The 13,964-nt window shown below is 42.0% G+C and overlaps 1 long non-coding RNA gene across 1 annotated transcript; it reads left to right on the top strand.

Moving 5' to 3' along the window:
* The first annotated feature begins 8,562 nt into the window (after positions 1 to 8,562).
* On the top strand, positions 8,563 to 12,198 carry LOC119047860 (uncharacterized). The gene is made up of 3 exons (XR_005082213.2): positions 8,563 to 8,796; positions 10,738 to 10,845; positions 11,230 to 12,198. It is a non-coding gene; the product is annotated as an uncharacterized LOC119047860 (long non-coding RNA).
* Positions 12,199 to 13,964: the final 1,766 nt, after the last annotated feature.

The raw sequence follows: 13,964 nt of genomic DNA, 5'->3' as shown, positions 1-13,964 counted from the left end.
TCTCATTCATACCCTGGAACTATTAATCTCATGCCCAAGGTGGGACAGAAGAAGCCAAAATGAAAGCTGGGTCAATACATGGGCAATGGAGTGAGGGGTTGTGAGAGGTGCTGTAAGAAAAATCTCATCAGTGGGATATGCTCATGATCTGGATATTCCAGAAGCAACCTCCAGAATGGCTTGCTTTCTTAAATACAGGAAAAGCAAAAGACAGTGAGATTTTGTGACCCATAGTATTTCTGTTCAATGTCCAGTGATATACTCAATGAAGCTAAAAATGCAAAATATGCTCCATAAAATTTTTGAAAAATGGTTTCTTAGACATGACTGCCATCCACAGCACTTAGCATGCAAAGTGGCAGATAGAGCTGCACGTTCCCCATGGGAGTGAGGACGTGTGCAGACCCCTTACTTACTCCAGTGCATTTCTCCCTGAGACGTAGGAAAGATGATGGAATCTGATGCCCTGCTCATCACTGTGCAAGAGTAAATTCAGCCAGAGGTGCTCCTGTTGGAGAAGTGAAGTCAGATGGTTCCTTTAATGAGGCAGGAAGGGGAAATTCCATTTTCTGCCTGAGCTCAGTGCAGCCTGCCTGAGGGCTGAGGGGCCCAGATGCTAAGCTGATGCCTGACTTGGATACTGGAGGAGCTGTGTCAGCAGATGCAGAGGCTCAGCCTTAGCGTGGAAACAGATGCCATTAAAACGGAACAGAATCCCTTCTGAACAAGCTGCCACCACAGTTGACATGGCCACCATCTGCTGTCATAACGTCACCGCCGTGATATGCTCCCTGCTTCTTCTGATTACCATTCTATGTGAGTAAACACACCTGATTTGGCAGGCTTTAGGTGAGACGTAATGGCTTTAGCATCTCAACTCAAGGCAGGATCAGAATTCTCCACTGTAGGGTTGGACCCAGCAATGGAAGAAGTCAGCGGTTGCCCTCATCTGCCCTCCCCCTACTTCTCCTTTTCCTCTCTTGTCAGTTCTCTCTTCCCAATTTCTTGAAGCATCTGGAGAACTCTTGCCTTGCCAGCTGCACCTGATGGAACCGCTCAGAGCAATGAGCATCTGCTTCGCAATTCAGTGGAATACGCAGTTTGAAAGAGAGCCTCGAGAAGGGAGCAGTCTTGTTCCCAAAGAATGAACTCTCGAATGGAAGCTCTGCAGGTGCCCAGCTTGCTTTCCCTGGGCCAGTGAAATACTTCTGCACGGGTGGCCTCTGGAGTGCTCACTCTTCACATCAGACCGTGTTGGTCATTTGCTACACATTCAGGGGTAGGGTTGGCACTGACACAGAACAAGTTCTAATCCTGCTCTCAGTTCTAATCCAGCACCTAAGAACTGGGATTGTTGACATTCAGCAGGTTTCCCTGGAGATAGTTTATTTAGATATTTGTAGTTTCATTTGACCCCTATGTTTAGCGCAGTGTTCAGACCTGGTACTGGCCATAGAGCATTGGGTGTCTTAGCTCAGGTTGCCATAACAAAATACTACAGACCCGGTGGCTTAAACAACAGACGTTTGTTTCTCACTGTTCTCAGAGTCCGAGAGCAAGGTGCTAGCTGATTTGGTTACTGGTGAGGGCTCAGTGCCTGGCTTGTGGAGAGCTGCCTACCTGCTGTGTCCTCACAAGGCTGAGGTGGTGGGGGTGGGGGCTGGGGAGAGAGGGAGAGAGACTGACTCGACCTCTCCTGATAAGAGCACTAATTCTGTCCTGAGGGGGTGCAGTTATCCCACCCTTACGATCTCATCTAAACCTAACTTTCCGAAGGCCCCACTTCCAAAGACCATCCCCTTTGGGGTTAGTGTTCTGACATAGGAATTTGGGGAATAAAAACATTCAGCCCATATCATGAGACAAGCCCCTTAACTTCTCTGGACTTCAGTGTCTTCATCTGTGAAATGCAGATGTTGATAGGACCTGTTCATAGGGTGGTTTTAGGGATTGAATAAGATGCCATGAACTTGGTAAAGTGCCTAGAACTTGGTAAAGACCCTCTCACGAGCAGCTCTCTTCCTTTGCCTGCTGCACAGTGTTTTCCAGGAGTAAAGCATGTCGGCTGTGCTGCTTAGAAGCATAAAAATTAGACCTGAAAAGAACCATGGAAATGACCTCCTTCCCAGACAAAGAGCTGAGGCCGAAAGTGTGCACCAAATTAAAAAAAAAAAAGGTTTTACAGAGCTTTAGTGACCCAACATCATAGAGAGCCTAGATGTTCCAAATCCCAGTTTTTCGTTATTTCAACAATCTCCTTAAGCCTCAGGTACTAGTTGTTATGTTAGTTATAGAATATGCCACCCCATACTTCCTTCGTTAGGAACTTTGTGCTTACGAAGTCAATTTAATGATAAGAATATTTGTCTCTCTGATGAAAGTCGGAAACCTGAGAACTGGAGATGAGACCAGCAAATGAGTAGCATTTATATGCAAAGCAGGGCAAATATATTCTTCTCTGGAGAAACTTGAATAAACATATTTTTAAAGGCAAGATACACCTAAAAATAAAACAGTTCACATGCAATCAACAGGAATCTCAAGAACCTTGTTTGACCTTGTCATTATTACAAAGTATGAGGAAGAATTTGACATCAGGCATATGTGGGGAGTAAGGGCCAGGTGGGTGTGGGATGTAGGAAAACTAGAGACAGAGATGTCAAAGTTGGCACTGTCCATTCAAGTTCTTTCCTAGGAAGACGGAGCACCTGTCCTTGCTGACTCGATGCACTGCTTCCTGGGGGCAGCTGTGTGGCGATGAATGGACCCAAAGTCCTGTGTTGATCGGCACTGTCCAAGCACAGTGGTTCTGAGGCCAGGCTCTCTAAGTGAACTTCTGTTTTCATTCTGTACTTCCGCCTTGCATTCATAATCAGAAAGGCTGGGCTGGGCAGAGGACATGTTTGAATGTCCGAAATTCTGCATGACTTGATGTACATGATCGATAGGTTGTCTTTCTCATTGATCCCTCAATTTCCCATGAGCTTTGAATCCCCAAGAATGGCATTCATTCATGTGTGTCAACAGCATGAAACATTGTCCCCTACAAAGGAGAAAACGTGACCTTGTCCAAGGGAGAAAGCCCTGAGGGAGTGTGACTCTGAGGGGTTATGGGACCTGAAACCTGGCCGCCCTCCCGGTGATACTGCTAACTTGGCCTCACCTTCCTCCAATGTTCTTTAGGTGTGATCAGGGCAATTATTTATACACAGCATAATTGAACTACATTTCCTCCAGCTGTGTCAAAGCTTATTTCAACCTGTTTTTCTTAGCTCCTGCTCTGCCTTCTCCTCCCAAGTCCTGCTTTTCATTTCAAAGTCAGCTTGAGTCTTCTTGTTGAAACAATCTTGAGAAAGTGAAATGCGACTTACCACCTGCTGGCCTTACTTGCATGTGATGTAACATTGCTTCCACTTGGAGCCCAGAGAAATGCTCTCGCAGCCCCACCTCCCGCCCCTTCCTCCTTCCCTCCATCTCCCTCCTGGGATCTTAAAAAGCTCACTTATTGGTAAAAAGCATCTCAGTGATATCTATCCTTTCTTTAAAAATAGATGTTCAGAGGGACCTATGCTTTTCTCTGTCCTTTTCAAACGCCGATGTTTTTAGTGAGCCTTTTCGTGTCAATACTGCACAGCTGCACTCAAATAGCACTTGAAACCTTCTCGAAGACCTACAGGATTAAAAGAGATTCCCGCCTGTTAGAATGGGTAATAAGAGGTTTCACCCACCCTCCTTATTCCTATAAATATCCTGTGAAAGAGAAGGGGACCCGGGCTCAGCAGAGATGTAGGGTGGGGGGGCATGGAAGTTCGGGGCTGCAAGAGGACAAGATGAGCTGGCATTCTATGGATAATGCGGCTGTGCCGATGGCCCCAGAACAGTCTGCTGGCTCTGAGGAGCCTGTCAAAGCCACCCCGGCAGTCCCACTGCTGTCTCTTTGATATTTAGAATTGAGGAGGCTGAGGTAAACCCAGTCCAATTAAGCATGTGGTGCTTTAATCAAATAAAGATTAAGGGCAAGCAAAGACAAAAATAGCACCTTTACTGATTTCTGGGAGATAATTAAATCAGACTTGCTGCGCAGAGACAGAAAGGATGTTGTAAGTTTATAAAAGAGAAGACCTTAAATTCTGCAACATTAAGTTAATGCTCAGTGCCAATGAAACAAAGAAATCCCCTCACTGCCGGGTGATGTGGTGGAATCAGGATAGTTAGTAACCATTAAAGGAGATTACGAAAAGTGAAATATTCTTAGTGACTTGAGCCTAATAAACTACACATACATTGAATAGTTAGATCAGAGGCTATTTTAATGTGCTGCATAAAATACAGAATTTCCAAAGAGAGGAGACTTCTTTGCTATTAGATTTCTCACTGAACAACATTGATATTCCATGAAAGGTATTAGTAAAATCTCAGGGTGTACCTGAAGGTCTGGAAATACATGTATTCTGTGTATGTATGTATCTATGTCTGTACCTGTCCATAGTGTCCGACAAAGATGCTTTCCCAGCTCCTGTCATTCCTCCGGGGAAAGCTCCTGGCAGCCTTCCTGCCTGAAAACAGCTTGCCTGGGTCCTCTTTACTCATCCATCAATGGAATGTGTCTACCCCACACATGCTAATTGCCTGGAACGTAAAGAACTATATTCGATATGTGCTTTTACTCAGTGTTTATTTCATCAGTAACTGCAATAGTTAGGATCTTTGGTTGCAGGCAACAGAAAATGACATTGGGCCGTTTATAAAGAAGGGAATTTCCTAGAAATTTACTAGGAGCTCAGCGAATCTGCTGAAAAACTGGGAACAGGGCTTGGTACTAGTCCTTACATAAGGCCACTCAGGAGGGCTGGGCATGTTTCCAGACCAGGAACAGTCACGTCAGGGCTCGTTAGCGGGGAAATACGGGATTCCGCCAGCTTCTTCCTTCCTAGCATGTCTTACGTAAAGTGCAGATCCTGGAAGACAGCAGCCAGTTCCCTGGGCTCCTGGCTCTTCTGGGAAAGGATAAGGAAAGCTGGTTTATTTGATGCTCTTGGTGGGTGGCAGGCACCTGAGTTACTACCAAGATGGCACAATAGAAAATAAGTCAATTTCCAAAAGAGATTTTGAAAATTTGTGTCCTATAGAAAGGAGAAGTGGGCTCCAAGCTGCCAAATATATAAAACATGCATGCACATAACTATCTATTGCAATAGTGTGTGTTTACGTTTGATTTAAGTTATGTATATTTCCATTGGGTGTATACAGAGATCTATTCCACTCTTAATGGCATCTTGCATTCATAGTGCTTAATGAGTCCTTCAGAGTCAGAGGTTTACAGATGGGATGCAGGCTTGGAAGGGCACGAAACGCTTCTTTAATGAATCTGTTCTGGAAGGAATTTCCCTATTTGGAATGATTTCTTCTTTAGGGTCTAGCAGAGAAGGAATGAGGGTAAAGCATTGAGTCAGAACACATGTATTGATTGGTTTATGGGGTCCTCCAATAGTGACTCAGTGATGAACAGATTATTAATTTGATAATTGCTGGATAGTTGGGTGGACGTGCACAGAAGGAGGGTTTACGGCATCTGTGGGAAAGGGACATGGAGTGTGAGGGGGTAATTTTGGGTCACACACGAGATGTATGACACAAAGCCAGTAGTAGTTCGAGAGAAAAGGCAGAATGAATATGAAGTGATCCAGGGTACATCATTTTTAAGACTAAAACTGATCAGATCTTATACTTAGCCAGTATATCTTTTGTCTTGATATTATTTATAGAGGTTAGTTGTTATTTAGCTGTGTTTATGGATAAACATCTTAATCAAAATCAATAGAGACACTAAATTTTTGCTTAATTAAAAGTAGGGTGATCATATTATTTTAAGTTTACTTACAAATATAATTAAGAGGCCTTTCCCCCAGTGGTTACTATTAAAGTAAGTTATAGTGATTTGAAAACACTATGAAAGCTGTAATCACAAAAACCAGTTCAAAGTTATTACATCTTGAATTCTTATTTTAAGTTAGTGCTTTGATCTATAGTTACCGATGTGCATTTTCTGCAGAAAAAGTGCTTTCCGTAAAAGAATGGGCATTTCAAACCTACTAGTGGAGCTAAATGTCACTTAATTGAATGGGCCAAAAGAAATGTATGTTTCTCTGTGTGATTTCCTTTTGCAAATTGAGGTTTAATTGACATATAACATTATGTTAGTTTCAGGTATGCAACATAATTGATAATTTTATGTATTGTGAAATGATCACAATAAATCTAGTTAACATTTGTCACCATATGTTAGTTATTTAAAAAAAGGTATCCCCCTTTAAATCCATCCAGTCCAGTTGTGGTTTTTATCACTATTCTTTCGTGATGGTGTTCAGCTGAGATTGGTCTTTTTTTTCACCCATAGCTCTCCAGTGGTGAATATTAACTTATTATCTCCAAGGCTCACAATACATACAGGTGTTGTCAAAAGTAGGTTTACAGCTGTTGTGGGTATGTGAAAGAGTTAATTCTGTATTATTATTGATTAATTACTGTGTTATTTATTTGTATTGCAACCGTAAGCTTATTCTGGCCCTCCTCTGTGTGAGAATTACAGGTGGTTTACCCTGTAGGCTACCTTTTGCTTTACTGACATGGTGCTGGAGAGCTTGTCTACTCTTTAGAAACTAAAACTGGAAGTAAAGGATGCTGTATTTGGTCTCCAAGGTGAAGTCAAATGATCCCACATTACTAGAATTTTCTTAATGAAAGAATCTTTAGCTATGGCAGCAACATATGTTGTGTAGAAGCAGCAACACCTATGTAGAAATGTGAGAATCTGAAGAAAATTTTAAACAAGGGTCCTTCATATGAGATTTGGAGAAGGTCCGATAGAGAAAATGATGGACAAAAGTAGGTCACGAGAGAGCTTGCATTAGAGCAAGGAAAGGTAGGACACTACGCCTTACGGAGAGATGGGCTGAGCCTTTATTTCTTTTTTCTGAATTTTCTTCTCTCGTGCTACCCTGTCTCTCCCACACCTCCCAGATCCCTCAGAAACCTTTGTCTGCGGGGGTGGCTGCTATAGCTGGACTTAAAGGCTTTTCCTTTATTATTCTCACAAAATCTTCCTGGAGCAGGCTAATATCATCACCAGTTTACAGATGAAGGAACATATGTCGGTAGCCCGCAATTATGAAGAAAATGGCAAAGCAGAGATTAGAAAGTGGTTTTGTGCTTAGTTACTTAAAAAAGATTCAGCATTTTCATGTGATTAATCCCAGAGTAAGTGGTGTGAAGAGTCAGAACTATCTGAAAAATTTCAGAAGGGGAATTGCATCTCCCACCAAGGATTTTTTTTTCTTTCAATACAAACATTTTAATGGAAAACTCCCAATGATCTCAGAAAATAAGGAAGAAAAAAATTGTGACCCCTCCAAACATTTTTAAAAATAAGTTTTTATACATTAACCCAGACGACAGTGAAAAACTGGGTACTTTCCTGAGACCCAGTATGTTTATTGGCAGGTCCATATACTTAACTGGAAATACGTATCTGGAGTTGGGTTGCTGCAAAGAGGAACAGAAGGAGGTGTGGCCACCAGCAGGTAACAAGATGGCCAAGCAGGTTGGAGCACAGTCAGCATCACGTGACGGTGTCTTCCGCTCCGCTCCGCCCTCCCCACCTCCCTCAGGTCACTGGGGCCGAGAGCAGAGTTGGCTGCTGGACAGTTGCTGCTCACATGTCCTTCAGGACATGTGTTTTCAGTCTTAGAACGCTTCCTCCTTTCTCTTTTTGTAAAATCTGAGGCAAATAAAAGCAGAAGCTAATTTTATAATACTAGGTTTCAGAGATAAAGGACTATAACGAATACTGGAGAAAACGAAAATAAACAGTTCATGTGTTGTACTGAATCAATGGTTAGTATATTTCCTATTTTAACTCTATTCAGCATTGTGTGGGCTTTGTCGGGTCACAGGTGTCCAAGCTCCAGAGACCTCATTTGTATAGCAGAGCTCATCTTCCTGGTCTTGACAGGATGTCTTGAAGAATAACTGAGTGCCAGACACAGTAGAGGCTGAATCTATATTGAATACTTTGGTCTAAACTGTGATTATAACCCAGATCTTTCAGACAAGGGCTGAATGCTGTCTTTTGGAGTTACGCACGAGCTATTTCTATCTAAATAACAATGTAGAAACATGTAGAAAGAGCGCCTCAGTGTTTGGAACTCAGCTCTGTGGCTTTCCTAGCTGGTTATCTGCTTCAGTCTGTCCCAGTTTGTGTGATTGCCACAAAATCATTCAACAGCGGTATCTCATGCTCCCTGTAAGAGCATCGCTCACCCACCTAGGGCTTAATGAAGTGAAAGTTTTAGCGCTTAGAAAATAAGCAGGTGTTAAAAAAGCACAAAATGCACTATCATTTTGTGAAGGTTAATAGGCTTTTTCTATTTCTGTTTTTTCCTCCCTAGCATTGCCATCTAACAAGCAGCTGCTTCTTCAGATGAAGCAGAGATTGAAATCTCACACCAACAGGATTAGCTGATGTGGGACAGACACGTGCTACCTGAACTCCACCCCCAAGGAAGGAGTGACCGAACGGAGAAGACGAAACACAGAGAGACTCCGCGGCAGAGGAAGTCAGCAGAGCAGAGTTTAAATGGACACAAGGCTATGTGATGTTGTCTCGTTTCAGAAAGAACCTTCTGGTGGTGAATGTTTATTAGATGCATACTGGTTCATTTGTTTGCTCGCTTCTGAGTGACTACATAATGAATATAAACATCTTTACCAAAAGAAATATGGTAGAAAAAGAAGCAGGTACGTTTTGCAAAAAAACTTTTGGTTTTGTATCATTTAACTTGCTTAACAAAAGGGACAAAGGGGAAGTTAGATGCAAAATATATGCTGGCTGGAAGATATTCTGGGAGGAAGACAGTAAGAGGTGGGACTAAGAGGGGAACACCATGGCGTCTTCCTCTGTCTGTCATGGAAAGAAAAATTAGACATATTTGGGGGGCGGGGCGTATGGACTTCTTGACGTAGTGATGGCTTCCCGATGTCTGGAACTTGACAACTTGCCCTGCTCTCCATTTGCCAAATCAGCAAAATCACAGAGGGATTCCTGCATTCAGCCAGATGACCAACGTCAGGCCTTGATATGCCCGCTCAGGAGCTTTAAGTTACCTTGGAGAGGGCTCACATGGTTTGGAAGATCCTTCCAGAGCAGAACTGATGAACTTTGGAGCTGCTCAGGCCTCGGTAGAAGTAGTCCTCCTTGGCAGCGTGTGTGTACATTGCAGGCCTTGGAATGGTTGCTGGTCTGTGTCGATTATGAGCAGCCGGTGTTAGCTAAGGGATTTATTGAATTAGTCATGCCTGGTAACAATGACATGAAGTGTTTCTCGCTGGATTATTAGTTGATCGCTCTTATGGTTACTCTTTCAGTTTTAGATTTATTTTTCTTATCCATTCAAACACAGCTTCATGTAATGAAGCGGGTGGTTGGGAATCTGCTTCCCAAAATAGGCCGCCCTTTTTTTTTTCTCAAATCCATTTGGTTGTTTCTATTTGTGGGGTGCAATTATGAGACATCACAAGTTTTCATAGCTGTGGAAAACTAGCAGAAGGCTCTGAGGAAAGCCATGGAAACGATAAAGAACTAGGAAAAGGAAAGGCTAACATGTTTCCTGGAGAAGGTTGGGAATAGCAGTGATGCTTGTACGCCACTTTTCCTAGCACACCTGCTCCAATACATATAGGTGATCACCTTATATCCAACCAGCGGTAGCCTTCAAGTTCATGGGGGCTAATGTAGAGGCTATTTTCTATTGAGAAGTGGGCCTGAGCTTCAAGATGGTCACAGAGTAGATACTCTCTAGATAACAAATATTCATTGGATTAAATTGAATTCAGTGTGGGTTTTCATATAAGCTGCATGCTGGTAGTGAAGATCATTAAACTTTAAAATGTGGCATCTTTACTTGAGAACACTTTTAAAATTGGATAGCTAATTATCTGTTTAGAATAAAAGTAGAGAAGTAATTCTGAGTACTTTCTAAGGATGAATACAGTTCTTGATTTCACTTGTGTGCTTGGCTTGTGTGTAAACAAATGACTAAATCCCTAACTTGTGGGTGAAATAACACTTACATACAAGATGACTAGGTAAAAAGAATCTTTGTATTTGAAACCTTGATTTTCCTCTGATCACAAAGTGCATGATAGTCCTAGTTCAGCACTACGAGGTCTCCTGATGAAAAGGATCACATACGTTCCTAAGAGTGCTCAACATGTGTTGCAGATGTACGGTAGTCCCTGAGAGCATTTTATTGAGGGGGAGAAGAGATAGAATAAAAATCTGCCTTTTCTGAAACATGTAATTGCATAGAGGGTATGTTGTTCCAGAAGAAATAGTGCTAATGGGAATTAATAAATTTAAACTGGAATGTGACCATAATTATACTGTTGGAGAAAGTTTCTGTTCTTTTTCTGGCTGATAAGTGCTAGGGTAGACATTTGGTCCCCTCTCCAGCATTCATTAATTCCCTGATCCTGGCAGGAAATTTAAGGGACATTGACCTGAATTATACCTCCATGTATACAGGGGTGAGAAAAAGTAGGTTTACAGTTGTCCGTATGGAAAATAATACAATAATTAATAAATAATAATACATGAGGAAACTCTGTGTTTTGTGTACTTATAACTGTAAACCCACTTTTGCCTACCACTGTATAATCAGGTGGTTCTAATTGTTTTAGGTGTTACTGGCATATGCCCATCTCCCTGACCGCATGGAAGGAACATATAACACCGTGAGCCTGATGAGAAAGGGAATTTCAGAAGAAACCTTCTTTCCTCTGGATGATGTAAGTAGATGCAAAGGCTGATAACGCTGCAGCCATTTTGCTACTTGGAGGGAAAACCCAGATCTTCTGAAGATGAAGCTGACCGCCTTTCTCTTCTTTTAGTTTCCTCATCTTTACAATGGAGACGATAATAGGACCTTCTTTAAGCTGTTTTTTTTGTGTGTGTGTGAAATTAAATGATTCAACTTATGTAAGATATTCGTAATAGTAAACACTCAATAAATAATACCTTTTATGAGTAGTTATAGTATATTTCTTCTACTTTAACAAAAAAAATCATCATTTTTATTCCTGGAATCAATATAATACTTTTTTTAACTATTTGGTTAATTGTATTTAATTTCCTAAATTATTTTTTTTTCTCCTGTTGGCTCTACACTCCAGCGATCTCTGCAAAATCTTCATTAAGTTTTAGGCTCCCAGCACTACCTTGTTCCCGTCAGCATGTACATGATGGAGCCTTAAGGACTGATGTCGGGGAGCCATCTCTGTGCCTCTCATTCTTTTAGAATACCTGATTCTTCCTCTCGAACCTGCAGCTCTGCAGAGGAGGAAGAGTTGAGAGCGCGAAGAGTTGTGATGCTGTTTCCTAGCAGCGCTCACAGATTGGACGTTTCCAAATGATAACCAACCTGGGGCATCTGTCCAGCTCAGTTAAGAGTCTGCGCTAACAGAGATCTGCACTGGCCAGGGTCTGGGCGGCCGAAAGTTGCACACACAACAGCTTCCACATTGCTCCTGCCATCCCAGGAACGGTTCTTCCTTTAATATCCATGTTTCTTTGCTTATTGTTTGAAAGAGTACCAGAGAGAGAGAATAATGGTCAGAATCAGTTCTAGAAGATATAAATGATGAATTTGTTTGAAAATAACTGTTCCATTTTGGTAAGGAATTTGTCAAGTTTTGGGTTAAATTTGATGGAACAATGACATCTGATACATACAGATATTCTTGTGCTTTGGTAGAGATAATAGGAACCCTGTGGGGATAAGTGCATTTAAATCAAAGGGGTCTAAAACATGCTGTATTTTGTCATGTATAAGACACATCCATGTTTTGTGTGCATTATCCATGAAATTATTATGCCCATTATTATACCCACAGTATGTAACCATTATGCCCCTATATAGTGCACATCCTTATTTTTCCCTAAAAAAGTTGGGCAAAAAGTGCACATTATACATGGCAAAATATGGTAGGTTACCTGTGGGCAGAGGGTGCCACTTGAAGGTGAAGTTCCATATTTTTACTCTATGTTCATCCGTATGGCTTGAATTGTATTTTACAGTGAATTTATGCATTACTTGTATAACTTAAGAAAATTAATTTAAAAATGTCAATAATTTCATTTAAGTCAAGGGTTATATTTTCTATAGCTAACTGTTCAGATCAGATTATTGTAATCATTTCAGGTGCTTAATACATGAGTTACCTGATAATTAAGGTGAATTCAGACTCTATTAAACTTGATTTTTTTTTTCCCTGCTAGTGTGGCTCGGTGGATTGAGCCCTGGACTGCGAACTGGTTCAATTCCCAGTCAGGGCACATGCTTGAGTTTTGGGCCAGGTCCCCATTAGGGGATGTTTGAGAGACAACCACACACTGATATTTCTTTCCCTCTCTTTCTCCCTCCCTAGAAATAAATAAATAATTTTTTTCAAAGCCCCTGAATTTTGGGGGTACAGCTAACTCCTTTTTTATTTTTGAGACATTATGTAATTTAATATTTCTAATAGGCCACCTTGCCTATTGATTTTATGAGGCCTCCACTGCCTCCCATTTTCAATACTGTGGAAATTTGGCCTGTATTTACAACCTCAATGAAGCTTTTGCTTGAGAGAGTTGTTCTGAGATAAAGCAGCATGTTGGATCTCCAAGATATTTATGACTCTTGGCTTTTGCCACTTCCTGTTGAATGAGAATCATTCACCCTGAGAATGGAATTTTGCATTAGCTTCACACTCATGGTGATTAGAACTGTCTGCCGTAGTTTGGTCTAGCAGCTCATGAAAAGTAGAAATTTCAAGCAAGATGGGCCTCTGGGGTCAACCAGCCCGATCTTTCAGTTTGCATATGGAAAGCCAACGGCCCAGGATGCTCGGAGGAATCTTCCCAGGTCTCTGCGTTGCTGTCAGGGGCAGGATGGAGACTGGAAGCCAGTTCTGCCGGTTCCTTCTGCTTCCTGCCACATGGTGTGCTGCCCAGGAGTCGCCCAGAAGTCAGCCTGCTCTTTTCATTTGCGTTCTGGATGCTGTAAACAAATTTGAACCTCGTGGGCCTTGGGGAACTTAGATGACAGAAGATGAAGTTAGTGGAGTAGAATGTAGTGTAAATAAACAATAAAACTCAGGTTTAAACCGAGGAATATTTTACATCTGTGTAGCAGTTTGAAAAGATTATTCTTTTCACTTATAAAAATAACAAATTGTAGGAGACTGTTCTCCGTGGCGTGGGTCCAGCTCCCACTGGGAGATTCACAGCACCCACGCCCACGGATAGGTTCTCCCGTGGGGGATCAGGCCTGCAATGTGCCTATGCCACTTTGAGTCTTGCTGTTTTTTAAGATTTTATTTATTTATCTTTAGAGGGGAAGGGAAGGAGAGAGGGAGAGAAATATCAATGTGTGGTTGCTTCTTGTGGGTCCCCTGCCGGGAACTGGCCTGCAACCCAGGCATGTGCCCTGACTGGGAATCGAACCATGATAGTGTAGTTTGCAGGCCTGTGCTCAATCCACTGAGCTACACCAGCCTTGCTTTTTGCTAAAAACTCCCTCACCCAGATTTGTTGCAAACATTTACTGCAAAGTAACTTCCTAAAATCCATGCTAAATCTTCCAAGGAACTGTAACCAGTTTAACCACTTCTGCCCTTTTCATTTGCAAATATCCCTCTTCTGTGATGTGATTAGCAGCATTGGCTCCTTTGTTTTCTGTAAAAGGTAACCACCTAAAGCAACCTGTGCATAGTAAATGAGGACCATCAAGTAATGTGCCCAGAAACCCAATAAACGCCAGTCCTGGGAAGGGCCGTGGCTTTTGCTCCCCTTGAGAGACAAGCCATGCCCACCCTTTTCCTACACAGGACTCGGTAGTCCGTGTGAATGTCTCATTTCATCTATA

The sequence above is a fragment of the Artibeus jamaicensis genome, unplaced genomic scaffold (genome assembly GCF_021234435.1).
Source record: "Artibeus jamaicensis isolate MK-2021 breed Jamaican fruit bat unplaced genomic scaffold, CSHL_Jam_final contig_415, whole genome shotgun sequence".
Classification (NCBI taxonomy): Eukaryota; Metazoa; Chordata; class Mammalia; order Chiroptera; family Phyllostomidae; genus Artibeus; species Artibeus jamaicensis.
The sequence above is the reverse complement of the archived record's forward strand: the minus strand, read 5'-3'. Positions and strand labels throughout refer to the sequence as shown.